Source organism: Felis catus, chromosome A2 (genome assembly GCF_018350175.1).
Source record: "Felis catus isolate Fca126 chromosome A2, F.catus_Fca126_mat1.0, whole genome shotgun sequence".
Classification (NCBI taxonomy): domain Eukaryota; kingdom Metazoa; phylum Chordata; class Mammalia; order Carnivora; family Felidae; genus Felis; species Felis catus.
In genome coordinates, this window is record NC_058369.1 from 132,650,181 (window position 1) to 132,667,978 (window position 17,798).

General features: G+C 33.5%; 1 protein-coding gene across 10 annotated transcripts in view; it reads left to right on the forward strand.

Moving 5' to 3' along the window:
• The window catches only part of FOXP2 (forkhead box P2), a 565,307-nt gene that overhangs the window by 62,481 nt on the left and 485,028 nt on the right, over positions 1–17,798 (forward strand). For 9 of the 10 annotated variants that reach the window (XM_045041043.1, XM_023240626.2, XM_045041055.1 and 6 more), the window contains exon 2: positions 5,599–5,743. The exons of the other annotated variant lie outside the window; for it this stretch is intronic. The gene's annotated coding sequence lies outside the window, so the exon portion shown is untranslated. The remainder of the gene's footprint in view (positions 1–5,598; positions 5,744–17,798) is intronic. 10 annotated transcript variants of the gene reach the window in all.

The following is a 17,798-nucleotide window of genomic DNA, read 5'->3' on the forward strand; positions in this document are numbered from 1 at the left end:
TCGGATGCTTAACCGACTGCGCCACCCAGGCGCCCCTTATTTTAATTTTTAATGTTTATTTTTGATAGAGAGAGAGACAGAGCACGAGCAGGGGAGGGGCAGAGAGAGAGGGAGACACAGAAACCGAAGCAGGCTCTAGGCTCTGAGCTGTCAGCACAGAGCCTGATGTGGGGCTCGGACGCACGGTCCGTGAGATCATGACATGAGCTGAAGTCAGATGCTGAACTGACTGAGCCACCCAGGCACCCCAGTGAGTTTTAAATTTTAATATTGGTTGAGAACTTCAGAGTAGATATTTCAAACCAAATGTTTTATTTGACTAAGAATAGTTTGTCTATTAGGTTTTCTACAGAATAAGTCAAATAATGACTTGGTAGTTCTCCATGACAGATATTTTTGACAGGCTTTTTTTTTAAACTTGAAAATACTGGTAGTAAAAATTATTTCCAAGAAAGACACAGGTAAATAAGGCATATTCTGTATTTTCAGTAGTTTTTAATTACATGTGAGATGGAGAAAATGCTATGCGGGTTGATTACTTCTGGCTAAAAAAATAAGGGAGTGCTTCATGGAGGAGATGGTAATTGAATTGAGGTATAGTGCAATTTGAACAAATAGAATTTGAGAGGTGACAGACAGTCTAGATGGAGCAAATTGAGACTTTAAAGGCTGATCAAGGCAAGCATGAAATGGTTGATTCTATTCTGGAATGTAAGGGAGAGTAAGAGGAACAATATATGGGAGAGGCAGATTAGATGCTAAAATGAAGGGCCTTAGGTTTTGGGCTAATAAGTTTTGATTTACTTGGTAGATATTGAGGAACCCCTTCTGTTAAATGACACTAATTGATACATTCATAAGGAAAGGCGCCAGGGAAATATTTCTATGATTTGAAGTCAAATTTATTGAATTTAGGTATTCATGTGTTTCAGTTCTCCCCCATGTCAGTCTAATAGATTATAAAAACATCTTATATATTTGGAAAACCTTGTCAGATAATGGTGTATTCTGCAAGTATTAATGGTAAGAGAGGTATTCAAGGATACTTAGTGGATGTGAGGGCTATGAATTTGAAATTGTCATTGGAGAAACAGGAAAAGGACTATCATTGTAGAGGTGGAAGAGACATTGTTTTTAGGATGTTTTATAGAGACATCTTTTGGTATATATTTAAGAAAACTTGAGTGCTCTTGAGTAAAGAGAAGGTTTGAGATACAATTCTGAAGACATATAAGCCATTATTAATTTGAAGAAGGGTCAGAACCAGAATATTCAAGTGAAGATGTTTAAGAGGCAGTAGAGGATAAAGAGCTGAGTCAAAGAGAGGATGGAAAGTTGCACTCACAGGCTGTTTTAGATAATGAAATTAAATAGCAAGCATATCTTAACATGTAAATGGATTATATGCCAAAAGAGTTTTTATTGGTTGGTCAGAACACAGACCACACTTTCCTTGATAAACCATGTTATACATGGCTTTTAGGTCATAGGCTCTAAGCTCTTCAACTTAACCTTGATGTCAAAAAGGGGTGATCCATGTCCCTTACAGAGCTTGCAAATAATATTTGTTAATACTTACCATTTTTTAAAAAAAATATAAAACTTGTTAAATCTTAAAAATTGAATCTTTCTATGTCTCTGTGTCTGTCTCTCTGTCTCTCGGTCACACGCACGCACGCGTGCGCACACACACACACACACACACACACATTGCTTTTTCAACCTCTCTTAAAAATTCACATTTGGCAAGACTAAGCCTGCATGCCTACACAACAAATGCAGTAGCAAATACAGTCATCTGAGAGGGTTAAAACCCACCCCTTTTGAGACTTGACCTTAGTACCCTACAACTTTATTTTATCTTACACCCACCTGCTTCAGTCTTAGCTTTGGCCATTTTATGAAATATATATTTGGAAAACTTTGTCAGATTGGGTGTATTCTGCAAAGAATAATGGTGAGAATGGTGTTTGAAGATATTTGATGGATGTGAAGACTATGAATTTGAAATTGTCTTTGGAGAAACAGGAAAAGGACTATCATTGTAGAGGTGGAAGAGACTTTATAGAGTCAATGGTATATACTTAAAACTTGAGTGCTCTTTTGTGAGTGGTATTTTGTGATCCTCATAATGTATTTGTTTACCATATTATTCTTTCTAGTAATATTTGCCCTGAAACCTAACCACAGCATGCAATAATTTTTGTAAGTGAAACATGCTCGCATTACAAATGAGATATCACGAATAGATTCCCTCTCATTCTAGTAGGTTTGGATTTCCCCCCTCGTCTTCTGTTGTCTGTAAATTCTCTGAAGGACTTCATTCCTTCCTTAACTGTTGACCGTTTCCTTCGGCTAGAAAGAATATTATTAGATTTGTATTTCAGAAAATAAACAAAAAAGTAAAAACCCACTTGGCTTGTGTTGTGGAGTGCGGGTTAGAGGGAGTTAAGACTGGAGAAAGGACATTGTACAATCAGTAGGAATTTTACATCTGCCAGTCAGGAGAGAGGTGTGGACTGAATATATACATTCGGGTATTGTTTGCCACAGGTAGTGGTTGATACTGGAAATACAGTGGCTGGTTAAGACATGGTCTAGAATGAAGTCTTGGGAAAAGTGACATTGAGGAGGTACTCCTAAGAATAGGAACTAGTAGAGACTGAAAAAAGATCTCAGAGTTAGAAGAGGAATTCAGAAAGAGGAGTGTCATGTAAGCCAAAGGGAGAGTTTTAAAAAGGAAGGAGTAAAAAATAAACTGAGTGAGAGAAGTTACACAAATCAAGAATTAAGAATTCACATTTGGATTTGTCAGCTAGGAAGTGATCCTTACGCTGATTATAAAATGTTTAGCTTTAAGGATGTGAGGATTTAGTAAACCTTTGACCATCTATGTGAATTTGTTCACGTTAAAAGAATGAATCTTGTTTATTCTAATCCTAACAAAATATTCTTGTCATATAACAGCATCATGGGAAAAAGAAAAAAAAACAAAAATTTATTGACAAAAATAATCAAATGATAAATGAATAATAATTAATTCTACCTTCAATGACTATATAAAGTTATCATCTAAACTGGGAGACTTTTAAGAAGGAAAGGGATAACTATTAATAATTATAGTAAGGATGAATGTCATTTAACCCCTGCAATCAGGGAGGAATGTTCACCCTGATTATAGTTCACAGTTCACATTTATTGAGTGCTAGCTATGTGCCAGCCGCTGAGAGGAGTTCTTTACCAGTTTGTCTGATTCAATGACTACGGGTTTTAGTTGCCAACATTATTCTTTCTCTGTATATATTGAATTTATTGACAAAAATGCTATGTGTAATTTTGATGACCTTGTAGAACTTTACTTTTATTTAAGAAATACACACATACAAAAATTGGTACCCAGTGTATACCAAATTATGTCCTAGAGAATGGAGAAATGAAGATGATTAATAATAGTACTCATTGTTAATGATCTACCAGTGTAGTTGAAGATCTGAGAACAAAATTTTAATATAATATGGTAAAGTGTCATGATGATAGTGTAGTTTGTGAAGGCCACAACTTGTATTTTTTATATTTTATGTGCTGTATTTCTTAGGGTTGAGTTTATAGTGTATTAAAACTTGGTAAGGTACAGTTTGCTTTCTGCAGTAAAAAACAAAAACAAAAAAAATACCAGTGGAAAATACAAGGTATAGGTAATTATATGGATAAGTGGGGTTTTCTCTACCCTAGAAAGTATATTCTGCGTGTGTGCACATGTGTGTGTGAATGTGTGTGAATGTGTGTGTGACAGAGAGAGAGAGGGAGGGAGGGAGGGAGATTAGTTCTATATCACAAAGGGATACATTTCCATATCTATAATGTAATTTTAGCTACACTCAAGCTATATTCTCTGAAGGGTCTGGCATATTTTTCTGACACATCTGGTAGATATGTATGGCATTAATTAGCATAGGTATTGCTATAAATGACATGTCAGTCCAGGACAACAAAAAGTATTTGTTACTGATGTCAATCATTCATCCTTTGTCAGTTCAAAAGGCTTCCCTAAAGGAATGCACATTGATCTTCACTGATCCAAAATACAGCAAAACCATTCCTGTGTTCTAGAAACAAAAGTGGAACTACCTATGTTTGAAAAGCCATATGGAGACATTCATACAGAAAGTGCATGTTTATAAATTTGAGTAGTAAGACTGTTACATTAGGCCAAGATTAATTGTATCTTTTGAAAAGAAAACTGCAGTTTTCTGTAATCCTAAAATCTAATCTCAAATGAGTTTGTTTCCTCAAAGCTTTAATTTTTAGTAGCCTAATTTGTGTTTTTGTTTCTTCTGGAGATAATTTTGGAGTATGCCAGGTAAATATCCCTTACAATGGTTAAAAACAAAGGTGACCACACGAGTATCAATTTGTGACTACACTGATGGCTTAAAGAAGTACTCTTCTGCCTCTGTATCTCTGGTTTTCCTATCTGGCTATTTTGATACAGATACTGATTGATTTTGTTTATTTATCATAATCCTATTATAGTTTTCTTTTTGTAATAATAATCACAAGTGTAACACTCTTATATATCTGAGCAAAAACTGGCTTTAAATGATACGTTTCCCCAAAACGTCTATATTTTATTTCCAGTTTTTCTCCAAAAGTTCCCCCTACATTCTAATTTATTATTTAATGGAACGCAATATGAATGACTTTAAGAGAGCGTGATCTAGGGTATGGCACAAGTTGAAGACATTTATCTTAATATTTCATTTTAATGAGGCAGAAAATATCCATTATTAGAAAACTATAATTTGATAAAATTTGTAGAATACAATTAATTTCCTTAAAATTATGAATGTTCATACCACCATGGAGCAGATAATCATACATCACATTTCAGTGTCCTTGTAAAGGTAGTATGTGTTACGTTTTTACATCTTATAGATTTGCTAGAGAATTAACATGAATCAAGATTTAGGACGTACCCATGTTGTGTACTTTAGTTTGACCAACATGCTTTGTTTGAATAGCAGTTCCTAACCTTTGTATCATCTTTAAAATTTTTACTCCAGATCTCTTGCCCTGCCTACAGACCCTCTGCTATCTGTTTCTGGTCTGTCTCATGCTCTTGAAATCATCTTTTTTTATTATTCCATTAAAATTTTTAAAAATGGATTTTCCTTTACACTTTTCTAATCATCCTGTAATTCTTTAGCTCTAAGACATTAAAATGAATGAGTAAAAATATTTGATACCTAATCGTCTCTGCCAGTCCATTCAAACTCATGGATTTGCAAAATTATGTTAAAGTCTTTTAAAAATACATTTGAGTAGGCTTTTGTAGTCATTTGGATTTTGAATATTAATTTTCTCTTGCTATGCTGCTTAGCCATAAAAATGAAAAAGAAGATGGATGTGGGTTTCTTTTAGTGGTGTTAATTTAAAGTACTTGATTTATTTATTATAATATTCAACAATGGCAATTCCTATTTTCTCTGTTCACATCAGATCCAACAGAAAATAATGAGAAGCCCCCACCCACCAGCACAGTAAGAAAAAGTTTGATGCGTTTTGTAATAATTGATTAAAAGTATAATTTCCCCCTAGATCAAACAAATAATAGAAGTCTGTTGAAGCTTTGTCCTGACCTATTCTGGAAGTAGAAGAATACCCTGGAGAAAGAAGCATTGTAAGCACAAAGAGTAAGACTCCTCAATCCTGGGAGAGAGAATTAAAGTCTAACCCTCCAAATGTAAGTTATCTATACTCTATATTTTCCATCCCTCAGTTTTTGTAGCTATTCAGGTATTAGTAGAAAAATATGTGATGCAAATATTTGGATGTATTTTCTGTACAAAATATATAGGTGTTTTTGTTGTTAACCTTAAATTTCTATTTGTGTTAACATTTTCTGAATCGTAACATAAGGTGATGCTTTGCAATAATACTATTTAATGCAGAATGGATTATTTTTAATTTTATCTTCTGGCAAAGAATTGTTAAGAATTTTGAGAGTATTCTGATGAAAAGAAGGTAACTTCCTTTGATTTAGTATCTACAATTGTGCCATCATAATCCCTTTTTGTACTAAACTTTAGTTCTTTCTTTTTCTTTTTTATTTCTTTATATCGAGAATAAGACTATCTTAATATATCTATTTAAATCCACCTTCCAGTAAGAGAGACATTAAGTCCTTTTTTTCACTTTCCATAGTGAAAATGAATTGGAATGAATTTGTATCCATAATCCACTATAAAAATATATAAATTTTGTCAGCTCAGTGTACTGGAAGGACTGATTCCCTATCTCATTAGGAAGAACTTAAAAGATGTGTGTTCATGATTATATAGAAAGAATTCAGTTGCTGTTTATAAATTGGTAGGAAGAATGATGATTAAAGGCAATGCTTATTTTAGGAAAATTACTTGGGAAGAAATTTCTTGTCAGTTGTCACTTTTATCTGAAAAGTTACTTACTGCATCACCCTTGTGATAAGGCACTTGATATGTGATATACGGCTTACTGCCAGAAATTTGACTTTCGCTTAACAGTTGATAACCCTTTTCATTCTTCAGTGAATGAGCTCAGTGGAAGAGTATTGTTTTGATTTTAAAAAGTCTGAATCATGGAAATTATGTCAAAATTGAAACATGAATTTTACAAGTTTTAAGTGTGATATTCTTATTGACATAGCATCTGACAAAGTTGTCAAAGTAGATTGCAGTAAGAAATCTTCATAATTTATCAGTTCACATTTAATATTGTTTAGAACATTTGATAGAGCCTGAAACACTCTGGCCATTTCCAACACTACAGTTATGAATTAGGATTTTTGAATTTAGCATAAACTATGTAGATAAAAAAAACTTTAGTGGTTTTGGTCTTAGATATTTAGTTCTAAATTTTTCTGTCATTGAATTAGATAGCGATGCCTTGGGAAACATTACAAACATTATTATTCCTTTCGCTGATGTGAAACAGTTGTTCCTTATGTAAAATTTTAATATTTGCTATTGAAAAGTGTGACAGAAATTTTAAAAAAGTTATTTAGATTTGACGAGTAAGTGGTAAACACTTATTTACAGGTTTGAGATTGATGAAGGATTGGAAAATATTATTTTTTACAGAAAACTTTTGTGGATCTTCTCTACAATATTGTATATTGTAATATGTACAATATTACATATATATAATCAATGAATCTAGATTAAGTATACCAATAATAACATGCTTGAATCTCATAAACATAATGTTGAGTGAAAAAAACCTAGCACAAATGAATAATGTATGTATGATTTCTTTTCTATAAAGTTCCAAAAAAGTGATTACAGCAAAATTAAAAATAATAGTTAAATTCTAGGTAGGTGGTAAACACTGAGGTGGAGTTTCTAGGAGCTTCTGGTATGTCAGCAACATGCTATTGATTCACTAGGCTGATGGTTGCATGGATATTTATGCTATTCACAGCCATTAATGAAAAGCTAAGTGCATCTTTGCTAAGATCAGGTATAAGGCAAGGGTGTCCTTATCACTTCTATTCACTATTATACTGGAAATCCTAGCTAAGGTAATAAGAAAAGGAAATAAAAAGCAGCCAGATTGGAAAGGAAGAAATACGACTATTTGCGGATACCATGATTATCTATGTAGAACATCTCAAAGAAATCAACCAAATAAAACCTCCTGTAAGTAATAAATGATAACAAGGTTGCAGAAAACAAGATTAATATACAAGTCAGTTGTTTTCCTTTGTCCCAGCAATGAACAACTGGGATTTGAAATGAAAAATAGAGTACCATTGGGGCACCTGCGAAGCTCAGCTGGTTGAACATCCAGCTCTTGATTTCAGCTTAGGTCATGATCTCGTGGTTCATGAAATTGAGCCCCACATGGGACTCTGCACTGACAGTGCAGAGCCTGCTTGGGATTCTCTCTCCCTCTCTCTCTGCTCCTCTTCCTGTCTTTCTCAAAATAAATAAAACTCAAAAAAATAAAAATATAGTACCATTATATTAGCACCAAAAATATCCTGAAACCCAGGTACAAACCTATTATCTCTCTCTCTCTCTCTCTCTCTCTCTCTCTCTCTCTCTCTCATCTATCTAATATAAAATACAATATTACATATATATAATATAAAATACATACATTAAAATATATAATATTTATATGTTAAAATATTAGAAAACTATAAAATTCTGATGAAAGATAAGAAAATCAAAGGTTTACAGGATATTCCATGTCTCTGCAGAAACAAATGCAATATAATTGTAATGTCGCGTCTTCTTTCCTTCATCTACATATTCAACACAATCACAATAAAATACCAACAGGTTATTCTGTGAATATTGATAAACTGATTCTTAAGTTTATCTGGAAAACAAAAGACAACAAGTAAATAATATTATATTGAAGAAGAACAAAGTTAGAGGACTGACACTCCCTGACTTCAAGACCTTGTATAAAACTACAGTGATTGGGCACCTGGGTGGCTCAGTCAGCTGAGCATCCAACTTCAACTCAGGTCATGATCTTGCGGTCATGAGTTTGAGCCCCGCATCAGGCTCTGTGCTGGCAGCTGAGAGCCTGAGGCTTGCTTCAGATTCTGTGTCTCTGTCTCTCTTTGCCCCTCCCCTGCTCTTGCTCTGTCTCTCTCTCTCTCTCTTTCTCTCTGTCTCTCAAAAAATTAAACATTTAAAAAAATTTAAAAAAATAAAAATAAACAAGAGCTTTAAACAGATCTAATGAAAAAAGATATACAGATGGAAAACAAGGAAATGAGAAGATGCTTAGTATTTATTTCATTAGGGAATTAGGATTTAAAAATGAGATATCCCTACATACCTATTAGAATGACTAAAATCTGAAACACTGACATGCCAAATGCTGTCAAGAATGTAGAGCAAGAAGGACTGTGATTCATTGGTGGGAATGAAAAGTGATACAGCCACTTTGGAAAACAGTTTGGGAGTTTATTATGAAGTTAAACATACATATAATACTTACCATGCAGTCTAGCTATTGTACTACTTTGTAATTACCCAAATGAGTTGCAAACTTATGTCCACATAAAAATTTGTGCAAGAGTGTTTATAGAAGCTTTATTCAAAATTGCCCAAACTTGGAAGCAACCAAGATGTTCTTCAGGAGGTGAATGGGTAAACAATCTGTGATACATACATATAATGGACTATTTATTGATCAAGAGAAATGACCTATTAAGCCACAAAAAGACATGGAGGAAATTTAATATTAATGAATGAAGGTCTCTGAAAAGGCTATGTGCTGTATGATTCCAGCTCTCTGACATTTTGGAAAAGGCAAAACTACAGAGACCTTAAAAAGATCAGAGGTCGCCAGAGTTGTAGGGAGGGACTGATGAATTAGTGGAGTTTTATTATTTTTATTTTTTATTTTTTTGAATAGGTGGACTTTTAGAGTAGTGAAATTACTCTGTATAGTAACGTAATGGTGGATACATGACATTATGAATGTGTCAAAACCCATAGAGCTGTATAAAACTAACAGTGAACCCTAACTCTGTACTTTAGTTAATAACAGTGTTGTAGTATGAGTTCATCAATTGTAGAAAATGTACCACACTAATGCAAGATGTTAATAATAATAGAAACTTTATGTATTTTGGAGATGGAGAAGAGACTATGTATGGGTCTCTGTGTACTTTCTGCTCAATTTCTCTTTGAATATAAAACTACTCTAAAAAATAAGATATTTTAGATAATTTTTTGCAAGTCTAATATAATTTTAAAAATCAAAAATCTCATTGATTTGGTTAGTTAGAATTCTGAGAAAAAGGTAATTTCAAATTTGATCTGAGTATTCAAAGTTAAAAAGATGCAGTTTAAAATCAATATTTTGTGATCTCGCAAAACATTGTTTCATTTGGGGAAAGTCCTAATGTCCATAAAGGAAGACTTCTATACTTGAATATATTTAGTAACTTTTTATGACAATTTATTTACCTAGCATAAATGTATCTTTATTTTAAGATAGATGTTTCAGTTTTGATTTTAAAAATAAATACTTTTTTTTGGTAACATAACACAAATTCATTCTGTAATAATGAAACACTCTTCTTTATCGAGTTGTTCATAGCTTCTTTCCTTAAATTTTAATACATTTTGTGCAGTGGTCCACCATCCTCAGAAATACTTTTTTACTTAAGTAAATTAAAGTTAATTTGTTAATTTTAACATTAGTATGTTGTAAAAGAAATGAAAAACACAGATGCTCTTTGTATCCCATCTTTGAATACAAATTTTCAAATATAGATTTGGTTTTAAAAGTACCAGATATGGACTCCTTCGTAACCCCTTTTAAAATTTTCTTTCCTTTTTTCTTTCTTCCCCTCCCTCTTTTTCTCTTTCCTTTCTCCTTTCTTTCTCAGTATATTCTTTTGTTTAATTTTCCAAGGAGTAAATATAATCTTATTTAACTGGTTGACATTAACAGAAACCAGGAATTTATTATTCATAAAAACGAAACAGAAAAAAAAAAATCCCCCTTTTCTTCAGATTCTGGATACAGCTAGGCTCAACACAAATGTCTCGGGAGAATGCATCTGTTGCTATTGCATTTTTTTTGTTTCTTTGAAAACTTGGCATTTGTAATATATCTATGATTTTGATTTGTCTTGGCCAAAACCCAGATTACCAAGGAATTACATTTTGAACATATTCAACTAAGAATTATCTTTGTAGCAACTTTTCCCTTGCCATATTGAAATTTTGGGAATAAAATCAGATTTTGTTTCAGAAATCAGCTATGTTTCTTCCTAGTGCCAGAATGATTTTTTTTTATGTTAAAGAGACACAAAGCAATACTTAAAATCTGAAACGTATTTTAAGCATACCGTGTAGGAAATAGTCCCATTTTTGCATTTGACACACCTGGGGCCAAATGTTTGCTCTGCCGTGTTATTTGTTTATATTGATCTTGGGTTAAGTTTGGCATGTGAGAAGTAACAATAACAACAACAACAACAACAATAATAATAATAGTAATAATAATAATAATTTCCTTATAGGCTTAGATGAAGATTAAATCTCCAAGCACAAAAAATACCTGGCACACAGCAGGTATTTAATTAATGGTAGTGGTCTTTCTCTTGCTTATTTTGTATATATGTAGAATTGTGTGTGTGTATAAATGAATGTGTGTGTATATTTGTATGTATTTATGTGTTTACATACATATATGTGTATATTTATGTGTTTGTCTGTATCCATCTATATATCTCTATCTCTATCTCAGTCTCTGTATCTCTTACAGCAATGTGCAACATATAGTCGTTTATTCCACTTACTAAGTTCTGAAGCAGAGAATTCTTCTGGAAATGATACAGTCTGGAAAGGAATTCTATCACCACATGGAAATATTTAAAAGCTTATTATTTCTTTGTGCCCTAGTATTTTCATAATTTTATATTTAATCTACCTGGAATGTGTATACATTTTTAAAAGATCTAAAGAATATTTTTCCTTTAAAAATTCCTGGCAGACAACAGAATTCTTTTTTTAATCTCATTCAATGTATAATTCAGAGAATGATCTATTAATTAGTACACATTGATTTGAGTTCAAAAAGATGTGCACTGTCAGTTTGAGAAGATGTTTGGGAATATGGAAAACAAAATAACTTATATGTCTGAAAAGAGACATGTCAGTTTTAACAAGATAAAAAATGCAAGGTTGAAGTTGAATCTTTCTGAAAAATTGACATTTGTATGATTTTGTTTTCACTAAATAGCAAGGCACCAGTTTCTTGGGGGCAGCTTTACAGAGCTGTGTCCATAACTGATTTGAATCTTTGTAGAATAGAAATTTAACAAAATAAAGTGTAATATTCCATGTTCTCTTCTAATAATGTAGACTTTTTTAGCGAAAGCAGCTGTTAATATCTTAAAAAAAAATTTTTTTAACATTTATTTATTGTTGAGAAAGAGAGACAGAGTGCAAGCAGGGGAGGGGCAGAGAGAGAGGGAGACAAAGAATCCGAAGCAAGTTCAGGCTCTGGGCTGTCAGCACGGAGCCCGATGTGGGGCTCAAACTCAAGAACTGTGAGATCAGGACCTGAGCTGAGGTCAGATGCTTGCTTAACTGACTGAGCCAACCAGGCACTCCAAAAGCAGCTGTTAATATCTTAAGGAAGTAGCACATGCCTGAATATCTCACCTGAATTTGTGTCTTGTGATTTCTAAAAGACTACCTAAAATATTAACTAATTAGTTGCTCTCAGACACTGAAAGAAGGGTTGTAGCAAAGGACAGAATGCTTAAAGACATAGGATGAGATCCACCAGGATAAGTATTAGGAAAGCCTGACTTGTTGGTTTGAAGTGATTATTATTAAAAAACAAAAAAACAAAAAAAACCCAACTAGTTAAAACTTGTATTTTTCTCACACCTCTTCATATTTTAAAGGCAGGGTAGTGACGATAAAACTTCTTGTTAAACCCAAAGTGTATGGTGGCTTCAGTCTTTTCGAAAGACCAGTGAGTTACACATTGAATCCACTTCCAAGTTAATAATGCAAAATTATATCTGGGACAAGGGACTCAGTATTCCTGGGATGAATAACATTTTTTAGTGGGTATACTGATGACCTAGTTTTGCGGGGTTGACAGTTCTGTCCATGTAACCACTAATACTTAAGTGCCCCATTTTGAGGATAGCCGTGTGGGACAACATTAAGAAGCAACAAAGTGGTCTTGGGTCAAGTAGAGTATATTGTGTTCTCCACAGATAGGCTCTGAAGGTCATTTCTGCTGAACTCTCTTAAATGTTTAGTGATTTTATTGTTGTACAACTTAAAAGGTCCAACTTCTCTTTTGGCAAATAAGGGTATACCATTTTTTTTTCTATATGTGGACCGTATTTTAGGTTTGTCCAAAAGGCATTATGTGTATTAAAACCTAACACCTTTACCTAAAGTAAGCACCCATCAGTCATCTCAGTTAACTTAAGCTAAATGAAAATATTTGTTAATTTGCTGATCTGGGCAAATTAGTTAGGAATGTTTTTCACTAAAAATTATTTTAAATATTCTGTTTAGTTCAGAATCCAAAGGGTAGCTTTCCTTAAGATTTTTATTTTAAAATATTGTAAACTTCCAGAAAATATCATTATAGGCATCCAGATATCCAAATTTGACATATGTGAATATTTTATTATATTTCTTTAGATTTCGTTCTTTTTAAGAAATATAATGCCACAAATACAGTAAAAGCTATGTGCTTTCATCCTGTCTCCTTTTCTCTCTCTTTCTTTCTGTACTACACTGAAGTTGGTGTTTATCTATATATCTTACGTTTTGTTTTTTGTGATTTTAAAATTAATGGAAGTGGCATCATATCAAATCTACCCTTCTGAAACATTTTTACTTGCAAAATTATACAGGGAATTTATTCATATTGATACACACAAGTCTGATTTTTTAGTTTTTTTTAGAGTCAGCTGGTTTTATATATGTATATATATAAATATATATATATGAATATATATATAAAACACATTCATGATTTTTGTAGTTGTATAATGAAAACTGCAAAAATCATAAATTACGTGTTGATGAATTTTCACAGAATGAATGCATCTGTGTACCTAGTACCCAGTTCAAGAAGTAGCATGTTACCAGTACTATAAGAGCCTCCCCCTCTTTTTTCCTCCTTTTTGTTACTATCCTTCACCGTCTTCCACCAGGGAAATCATATCCTGACCTCTCACAACACAGATTCGTTTTCTCTATTTTCAAGCTTTATATAAATGGAATCATTTAGCATATGATCTTCTGTGTCTGGCTTTTATTTTATTTTTTATTTTTAAAAACTTTTTAAATGTTTCTTTATTTCTTTGGGGGGCGAGGGAGAAAGTGCTAGCCAGGCAGGGGCAGAGAACGAGGGAGACACAGAATCTGAAGCAGGCTCCACGCTCTGAGCTATCAGCACAGAGCCCGATGCCGGGCTTGAACCCACAAACCGTGAGATCATGACCTGAGCCGAAGTCGGACATTTAACTGACTGAGCCACCCAGGCACCCCTGGCTTGTTTTTAATATTAGATTTACGAGCTTCCTCCACATTATTGTGTCTATCTGAGTGTCTACCCTGAATGCTATCTAGTATTCCAATACATGAATATATTACTGTTTATTTCCATTTTATTTTGGGACATCTAGGTTGTTTTCTTATTTATAACTATTAGACATAATAGTACTCTGAAGATTCTTTTACATGTCCTTTACATATTGTGTGCATCTATATAGTTAGGAGTAGAACTTTGATAGAATATATACATCATCATATCAATTTAGTATGTGTATCCTAGGTTATCTATATCATAGTGTCAACATTAGTGGATACTGCATGTGGTCTTCTAAAGTGCTTGTCTGTCCCAGTTTACCTTCTAACCATCACTGTCTGGGATTTGAGTTGCTCCATGCCTTGCCAACACTGAGATTGTCTTTTTCCATCTTTGCCATTTTGGGCGATAATAATTAATTAGCTTTTAACTGCTTTATAACATTCCATGGTTTGAATAAAGCATACTTATTTTAAAAACTCTTCCTTGGTAGATGAACAATTTGATTGTTTTTCATTTTTTACTATTTCAAACAATACTGTAGCAGATATATCTGTATATTTCTTGTTATGCATATGTTTGAGAGTTCTCCTAAGGTTACAACTTGAAGTAGAATGAGTTTTTACAATATCATGTATTTATTTCTTCAATACACTACTATATTTCTCTCTAATAGGGTTATACTATGAAGTGGTAATTTTAGTTTTATTGTAAATCATACTCATCAAGTACAGAGTATAAATGCTGCTTATTTAAGAGGCATTATATAAAATGTAATCTCCTAGGATTTAGGGGAAATGAGTGGGGAAGAGATGAAGCATGCCACACAGCACCTGGCATATGGGTTAAATAAAGCTTCCATCGTTATTGTTTCCACTGTTAAATTACTCCTGATTATGTTCCTATAAAATGCTCATTCTAATGTCCATGCAAAATTCCTGTGGATTTTCCCAACCATCCACTTAAAGGTAGCTTCCTTCAATGTTTGAAGTTTCTTTCTTTACTAGAGTTCTCTTATTCCTGCATAATGGAGTCATTGTATCTATTTGATCTTGATTTTTGATTACCCAGTGGCATGTATACTGATAGTTTGGAAAATTTATGTAATTTGAAAAGTTTATATCACATTTGTGACAGTCTTACTGAAGATTTGGTCCTAAGCAAAATGGTGATGTGGAGCCCAAATTTGCTTTGTTGTTTCCATTGAGATTTATGAAAATAGCATGTATTCCTATAGTTTTTAGTAGATCATACTGAGATATTTATCTTTTCTATTAGATATAAGAACAGAGAGAGTCAGTATTGGTAGAATGACCAAAGCAAGACCTTTAATTTAGATTTTTTTTAATTTGACACTATCAGTGAGGTGGGTCAACATTAATCCCAAAGAAAGGAATCTAATTAGTTTATTTGTTGCCATTACTTTTTTTTTTATAATTTTCATCTCTCTTTGCCATTTTTCCCATGATCCTTAATTAGTCTTGATCTAGTCAACCCCTAGTTTCTCTCTTCAAATGAAGAGTACACTATTGCTCTACAGAATCTTTCTTTTTATTAATTGTTTTTATAATTTTTTTTAACATTTTCTTTTAACATTTATTTATTTTTTGAGAGAGACAGAGACAGAGTATGACCTGGGGAGGGGCAGAGAGAGAGAGACACCAAAACAGACTCCAGGTTCTGAGCTGTCGGCACAGGGCCCAGTGCAGGACTTGAACTCACGAACTTCGAGATCGATAACCTGAGCCAAAGTTGGCTGCTTAATCAACTGAGCCACCCAGGTGCCCCCAGAATCTCTTCTATCACTATGCCTCCATCTTGTTCATCACGGGCATCAACACTGTTTTCACTAACAAATGTGTTTCGAATTAACAAACCGAACTTCAACTCAAAAATTCCATGTTTGGTTTTCAGAGTAAATTGTACAGATAATTTTTAACAGAAACTCAATTATTGCCAGCTTCTTAATTTTTCAAAATCTTTTATACTTAACTGGTTATTTGTAGGCTTGTGCAAAAGATAGTTTGGGTTTTGTTGTGCAGTTTAAAATAATATTTCTGTTGCTTTCCTACTTTTATGAATATTTTCTTACGGTTCAGTGATTTAAATTTGAGTTTATTAGTTTTTATTATCTTAAATCTAGTTATATTTGAATTTATGCCTGCATAGATCATGAATTGAGGTGGTTAAAGAAATCTAATTTCTGAATAGTTTCATTATAGAGTTGAATGCTCATGTATATGCTTTTTAAATGCAGATACCTGAAAAGAGTAATTTTTGTTTTCTACTAGATTTTAAGAATCAATGTCTAAGGTATTATCCTATTTCCCACTCTCATTATTTCCATGCAGTATTATATAAACTCCTGTATGCTGTCTTCAACCCTGTGTCCCCAGTGCCCAGAGTGGTGCTGGTGTATAGGCCACCTTTAATAAATACTTGGTGAATCAATTGATATTGCATTTTTGACACACACACACACACACACACACACACACACAGAGAGAGAGAGAGAGAGAGAGAGAGAGAGAGAGAGAGAGAGAGAATGCACATGTAGGTGAAGGACAGAGGAAAGGGAGAGAGAATCTTAAGTAGGCTTCATGCCCAGCACAGAGCCCGACTTGGGGCTCTATCTCACTACCATTTGATCATGACCTAAGCTAAAATCAAGAGTAAGAAGCTTCACCGAGTGAGCCACCAAAGTGCCCCAAATGAATTGATTTTTATTTCTCGTAAAAGGACATTGTCTCTTTACCCTGCACTACAAGGTAAAATGTTAGCCTTTTACCTTGGGGCGCAATTCTTTGGAAGACCGTGTTGAATATGAATTATAATGGCTGAGCAGTTAACATCCTTTAAGGCTGTGCTTGAAGAAAATGATCTTTGTTAAGTGAGCCCAAAATAGTTTCTTTGAGTGAGGAAAAAAAAAAAGCAAATAAAAAACTATGGTGTATTACACTGGGTTCTTTTTTAGATTAAAAAAAATCTAGAAATATAAACATTGCTGGTATAAGTCCACTCTGAGGAAGACAGGGACAATGTCATCAGTTTTGAAACTTTTTTCTGGGGTGTAACTTCTGGGTGATTTCTCTTCAACGTTTTCTTGATTCCTGGACCAGTTTCCTATTCTGCGAGATGGGGATTGAATGATTGAATAAAGTACTGATCGATTCTTTGACCAACTTTCATTGAGGACCTGTGCTAGACCATGTAGTACATACAAAGGTGTGTTGGGCATGTCTTAGTGGGTTCCACCTCTTCTGTGATCTTTGTCTTGGGTTCATAACTTTTTATTCTTGTATTGCCATTATGTTAGTAATTTGGAAAGAATGGATATAATTGTATGTTTGGACTAGTCGGCTTAACTAGAAGTCCTTCAGTGAGATTATTGCTAAGTCTATAGACAGTTTTAATCACTTACCTTCCTTGAAATATTTCACACAGCTGACTGCTTCCTCCTTGTATCATCTCACATTCTCATGTCATGTTGTTTCACTTATTCCCCTTACTGAGTTTTATTTGTGAGTGCTCTCTTTACCCGCCTCTTAAATGTAGGTCTTTTCCTGTGTTCTGTCTTTATCTTCTCACTCTGTATGTACATTATGCTAGATGAACTCACTTATTTCCAAAGCTTTGACCTTAGTGTTGGGACTCCCACTTTTGTATTTATAACTTACAATTTTCCTCTGAGTTTGAGCTCTGCATTTGCA